This window comes from Lucilia sericata, unplaced genomic scaffold, assembly GCF_015586225.1.
Source record: "Lucilia sericata isolate MDLA Ls3-8-SP2 unplaced genomic scaffold, ASM1558622v1 Contig000222F_arrow, whole genome shotgun sequence".
Lineage (NCBI taxonomy): Eukaryota > Metazoa > Arthropoda > Insecta > Diptera > Calliphoridae > Lucilia > Lucilia sericata.
The window spans coordinates 472,609-479,361 of NW_023994249.1; positions in this window are offsets into that span (position 1 = coordinate 472,609).

Sequence of the window (6,753 nt, forward strand, 5' to 3'; positions counted from 1 at the left end):
ACAAGATATTTTTTTTTCTTTTTTTTTTTTGATTTTTTTGGTTTTGTTTTTGTAGTTTTGTCGTATAAGTTAAGTAAAAGAACAGAAAAGTTTATTTTTTACTATAAAAAAAAAAATAAATAGTTATTAAAGCATAAAATCATACAAAAAAAGTTTATAAAAAAGATTTTTCTTAAATAGGGAAATAAATTTGTAATTCTAAATAGTTTTTTTTTTCTATTTTTCTTTCATTTGTTTTAGTTTTAATTAAGTGTAAAATTGTTTATTTTTTTAAAAGCTGAATTTATGTGTTTATATGTGTATATTTTTATTAAATATTCAATTTATTTGTTAATGGCTGAAATGTTGTTTTGTCAATTTGTTATGTAGTTGAAATACGACAGTATGTTGTGATTAATGTTTTATAAAAAAGAAGCTTCAACGATTTGGTTTTTTATTGTTTTATGATTTTGTTGTATTTTAAGTTATTATTACGGAGATTTTCAAGGAAATGTGTATATAAAACAGTCAGTTCATGAGAAAACTAAAATACTAGCATCAAACTAGAACAGAACTAGAATAGAACTAGAATAGAACTAGAATAGAACTAGAATAGAACTAGAATAGAACTAGAATAGAACTAGAACATAACTAGAATAGAACTAGAATAGAACTAGAATAAAACTAGAATAGAACTAGAACATAACTAGAATAGGACTAGAACAGAACTAGAACAGAACTAGAACAGAACTAGAACAGAACTAGAACAGAACTAGAACAGAACTAGAACAGAACTAGAACAGAACTAGAACAGAACTAGAACAGAACTAGAACAGAACTAGAACAGAACTAGAACAGAACTAGAACAGAACTAGAACAGAACTAGAACATAACTAGAACAGAACTAAAAAGAACTAGAACATAACTAGAACAGAACTAGAACAGAACTAGAACAGAACTACAACAGAACTAGAACAGAACTAGAACAGAACTAGAACATAACTAGAACAGAACTAGAACAGAACTAGAACAGAACTAGAACAGAACTAGAACAGAACTAGAACAGAACTAGAACAGAACTAGAACAGAACTAGAACAGAACTATAACAGAACTAGAACAGAACTAGAACAGAACTAGAACTGAACTAGAACAGAACTAGAACAGAACTAGAACAGAACTAGAACAGAACTAGAACAGAACTAGAACAGAACTAGAACAGAACTAGAACAGAACTAGAACAGAACTAGAACAGAACTAGAACTAGAACAGAACTAGAACAGAACTAGAACAGAACTAGAACAGAACTAGAACAGAACTAGAACAGAACTAGAACAGAACTAGAATAGAAACAGAACTAGAACAGAAAACTGGAACAGAACTAGAACAGAACTAGAACAGAACTAGAAGAGAACTAGAACAGAACTAGAACAGAACTAGAACAGAACTAGAACAGAACTAGAACAGAACTAGAACTGAACTAGAACAGAACTAGAACAGAACTAGAACAGAACTAGAACAGAACTAGAACAGAACTAGAACAGAACTAGAACAGAACTAGAACAGAACTAGAACAGAGCTAGGACAGAACTAGAACAGAACTAGAACAGAACTAGAACAGAACTAGAACAGAACTAGAACAGAACTAGAACAGAACTAGAACAGAACTAGAACAGAACTAGAACAGAACTAGACAGAACTAGAACAGAACTAGAACAGAACTAGAACAGAACTAGAACAGAACTAGAACAGAACTAGAACAGAACTAGAACAGAAACTAGAACTAGAACTAGAACAGAACTAGAACAGAACTAGAACAGAACTAGAACAGAACTAGAACAGAACTAGAACAGAACTAGAACAGAACTAGAACAGAACTAGAACAGAACTAGAACAGAACTAGAACAGAACTAGAACAGAACTAGAACAGAACTAGAACAGAACTAGAACAAAACTAGAACAGAACTAGAACGGAACTAGAACAGAACTAGAACAGAACTAGAACGGAACTAGAAAGAACTAGAACAGAACTAGAACAGAACTAGAACAGAACTAGAACGGAACTAGAACAGAACTAGAACAGAACTAGAACGGAACTAGAAAGAACTAGAACAGAACTAGAATAGAACTAGAACAGAACTAGAACAGAACTAGAACAGAACTAGAACAGAACTAGAACAGAACTAGAACAGAACTAGAACAGAACTAGAACAGAACTAGAACCGAACTAGAACAGAACTAGAACTGAACTAGAACAAGACTAGAACAGAACTAGAACAGAATTAGAACAGAACTAGAACAGAACTAGAACAGAACTAGAACAGAACTAGAACAGAACTAGAACAGAACTAGAACAGAACTAGAACAGAACTAGAACAGAACTAGAACAGAACTAGAACAGAACTAGAACAGAACTAGAACAGAACTAGAACAGAACTAGAACAGAACTAGAACAGAACTAGAACAAAACTAGAGCAGAACTGAACTAAACTCAACTGGAACTCATCTATAGCTGACAAGACAGTACCTACTGATCAATAATAATAAATAAACGTATGACTTGATATTAAATGCCTTCAGGTTGAAAAAAATTCTCAGTCTATCGGTGTATTGTTCTATCGAAGGTTAGGCATTAAACAAGCCAAAATTTTTACTTAATCAAACTATAAGTTAAAAAAAATCTCCAACAAAAAAAGTAACAGATATGTGTATTTACCTCTATGCTATCGACATTATACACAATCCTGCTTAAATTCATACAATCAATGGCAGTGTATTTTACTACCAATTTCGTTTAAGTGATTTTTTTTTTCGTTTTGGAAAATCAGTCAGTTCAACTTAAGACCACATTTATTGACGAACGTTAGGATTCTTTTTTTGTGATTACAACTTTGTCCTACTGTTGCCAACCATTTACCACGCCATAAACTTTAGCTCCGCAAATATAAAACGTGTAAAATAACACGTCCGTATTTGGTCAAACCCTAACATGTTATAAACTCGGTAGTTACTGCCACCACCCAACCAACCAATCAAGCCACCCAATACCTCGACAAGTGCAAGAATATGCACAAACATTTGACCATTAAATATCGAAGTGAATAAATGACTGACGGAGAGTTGTGCTGGCTCATGGCTGACTGACTGGTAACGTAATAAGAAGCAATAGTTAGTGTTGCCGCTGGTGGCGCAAGTAGTAAAATGCAGATGATGTTTAAATGTTTGTTCCCGCACTTTTGGATAGAAAAGCGCGAAAGCAACAGAAAAAATCTATCACACGTCAGCAACGCACTATTTGGAAATGCATTTCGTATACATATGTATGTATGCATGTATATTCACATTCATTCATGTACAAATCTGAACATGTTGCAGTATTAATGTACTCCAATAAGTACCTCATCTGTAATCATGTGTGTGTGTTTAAATTGTACTTTGTGGCAACACTACACGAATAGAACGGAAATTCGGAATGAGAGGAGAAATAAACATAAATTTCAAAACCAAAATCATGAAAATTCATTACGTTTTTAACCATTGACGACCATTGCAAAATGATGAAAGAATTCATTTTTAACTAAAGATTTGTTGGAGATTTTTAAATACGTTCTATAGCAAAGATTTTAACTGCTGAGGCAGTGTATACGGTTGCAAAAAAGTAAATATTTTCGCTTTTGCAGCAGCAAATATGTTTGGATGTTATTGTAGAGGAAATTAAAAAACCAAGGAGACAAATACATGTAGAGTGGTGGATTGTGATTTAAGAAAATACAAGTTTAATTGTCGTTTAAGTGGTAAAATTGGAATAATTTTAATAGGACATTTGAAAAGCGGGAAATTTGAAAAATTTTAATTTTTTGTTAAGTTCATTTCGGTTCTAATTCAGTTCTAGTTCAATTCTAGTTCAGTTCTAGTTTAGTTCTAGTTCAGTTCTAGTTTAGTTCTAGTTCAGTTCTAGTTCAGTTCTAGTTCAGTTCTAGTTCAGTTTAGTTCAGTTCTAGTTCAGTTCTAGTTCAGTTCTAGTTCAGTTCTAGTTCAGTTCTAGTTCAGTTCTAGTTCAGTTCTAATTCAGTTCTAGTTCAGTTCTAGTTCAGTTCTAGTTCAGTTCTAGTTCAGTTCTAGTTCAGTTCTAGTTCAGTTCTAGTTCAGTTCTAGTTCAGTTCTAGTTCAGTTGTAGTTCAGTTCTAGTTCAGTTCTAGTTCAGTTCTAGTTCAGTTCTAGTTCAGTTCAGTTTCATAGTTCAGTTCTAGTTCAGTTCTAGTTCAGTTCTAGTTCAGTTCTAGTTCAGTTCTAGTTCAGTTCTAGTTCAGTTCTAGTTCAGTTTCTAGTTCAGTTCTAGTTCAGTTCTAGTTCAGTTCTAGTTCAGTTCTAGTTCGTTCAGTTTCTAGTTCGAGTTCTAGTTCCAGTTCTAGTTCAGTTCTAGTTCAGTTCTAGTTTCAGTTTCTAGTTCAGTTCTAGTTTCAGTTCTAGTTCAGTTCTAGTTCCGTTCTGAGTTCGTTCTAGTTCAGTTCTAGTTCAGTTCTAGTTCAGAGTTCTAGTGTCAGTTCTAGTTCAGTTCTAGTTCAGTTCTAGTTCAGTTCTAGTTCAGTCTAGTTCAGTTCTAGTTCAGTTCTAGTTCAGTTTCTAGTTCAGTTCTAGTCAGTTCTAGTCAGTTCTATTTCAGTGTCTAGTTCAGTTCCTAGTTCAGTTCTAGTTCAGTTCTAGTTCAGTTCTAGTTCAGTTCTAGTTCATGGTTTCTAGTTCAGTTCTAGTTTCAGTTCTAGGTTCAGTTCTAGTTCAGTTCTAGTTCAGTTCTAGTTCAGTTCTAGTTCAGTTCTAGTTCAGTTCTAGTTTCAGTTCTAGTTCAGTTCTAGTTCAGTTCTAGTTCAGTTCTAGTTCAGTTCAGTTCAGTTCTAGTTCAGTTCTAGTTCAGTTCTAGTTAAGTTCTAGTTCAGTTCTAGTTCAGTTCGTAGTTCAGTTTCTAGTTCAGTTCTAGTTCAGTTCTAGTTCAGTCTAGTTCAGTTCTAGTTCAGTTCTAGTTCAGTTCTAGTTCAGTTCTAGTTCAGTTCTAGTTCAGTTCTAGTTCAGTTCTAGTTCAGTTCTAGTTCAGTTCTAGTTCAGTTCTAGTTCAGTTCTAGTTCAGTTCTAGTTCAGTTCTAGTTCAGTTCTAGTTCAGTTCTAGTTTCAGTTCTAGTCAGTTCTAGTTCAGTTCTAGTTCAGTTCTAGTTCAGGTTCTAGTTCAGTTCTAGTTCAGTTCTAGTTCAGTTCTAGTTCAGTTCTAGTTCAGTTCTAGTTCAGTTCTAGTTAAGTTCTAGTTCAGTTCTAGTTCAGTTCTTAGTTCAGTTCTAGTTCAGTTCTAGTTCAGTTCTAGTTCAGTTATAGTTCAGTTCTAGTTCAGTTCAGTTAGTTCTAGTTTCGTTCTAGTTCAGTTCTAGTTCAGTTCTAGTTCAGTTCTAGTTCAGTTCTAGTTCAGTTCTAGTTCAGTTCTAGTTCAGTTCTAGTTCAGTTCTAGTTCAGTTCTAGTTCAGTTCTAGTTCAGTTCTAGTTCAGTTCTAGTTCAGTTCTAGTTCAGTTCTAGTTCAGTTCTAGTTCAGTTCTAGTTCATTCTGGTTCAGTTCTAGTTCAGTTCTAGTTCAGTTCTAGTTCATTCTAGTTCAGTTCTAGTTCAGTCTAGTTCAGTTCTAGTTTCAGTTCTAGTTCAGTTCTAGTTCAGTTCTAGTTCAGTTCTAGTTCAGTTCTAGTTCAGTTCTAGTTCAGTTCTAGTTCAGTTCTAGTTCAGTTTTTCTAGTTCAGTTCTAGTTCAGTTCTAGTTTCGGTTCTAGTTCAGTTCAGTTCAGTTCTAGTTCTGTTCTAGTTCAGTTCTAGTTCAGCTCTAGTTCAGTTCTAGTTCAGTTCTAGTTCAGTTCTAGTTCAGTTCTAGTTCAGTTCTAGTTTAGTTCTAGTTCAGTTCTAGTTCAGTTCTAGTTCAGTTCTAGTTCAGTTCTAGTCAGTTCTAGTTCATTCTAGTTCAGTTTCTAGTTCAGTTCTAGTTCAGTTCTAGTTCAGTTCTAGTTCAGTTTCTAGTTCATTCTAGTTCAGTTCTAGTTCAGTTCTAGTTCAGTTTTCAGTTCTAGTTCAGTTCTAGTTCAGTTCTAGTTCAGTTCTAGTTCAGTTCTAATTCAGTTCTAGTTCAGTTCTAGTTCAGTTCTAGTTCGTTCTAGTTTAGTTCTAGTTCAGTTCTAGTTCAGTTCTAGTTCAGTTCTAGTTCAGTTCTAGTTCAGTTCTAGTTCTGTTCTAGTTCAGTTAGTTCAGTTCTAGTTCAGTTTCTAGTTCAGTTCTAGTTCAGTTCTAGTTCAGTTCTAGTTCAGTTCTAGTTCAGTTCTAGTTCAGTTTCTACTTCAGTTCTAGTTCAGTTCTATTCAGTTCTAGTTCAGTTCTAGTTTCAGTTCTAGTTCAGTTCTAGTTCAGTTCTAGTTTCAGTTCTAGTTCAGTTTCTAGTTCAGTTCTAGTTCAGTTTAGTTCAGTTCTAGTTCAGTTCTAGTTCAGTTCTAGTTCAGTTCTAGTTCAGTTCTAGTTTTTTCTAGTTCAGTTCTAGTTCATTCTAGTTCAGTTCTAGTTCAGTTTAGTTCAGTTCTAGTTCTAGTTCAGTTCTAGTTCAATTCTAGTTCAGTTCTAGTTCAGTTTCTAGTTGAGTTCTAGTTTTCTTCAAAATTATCTTTTAAAGCTTCCATTATTTTTTTTATTCTTTCAATAACCGCATCGTAATCCAACATCATGCTTTCTTCTTCATCCTCTGTACCAAACTTCAACTGATGTTA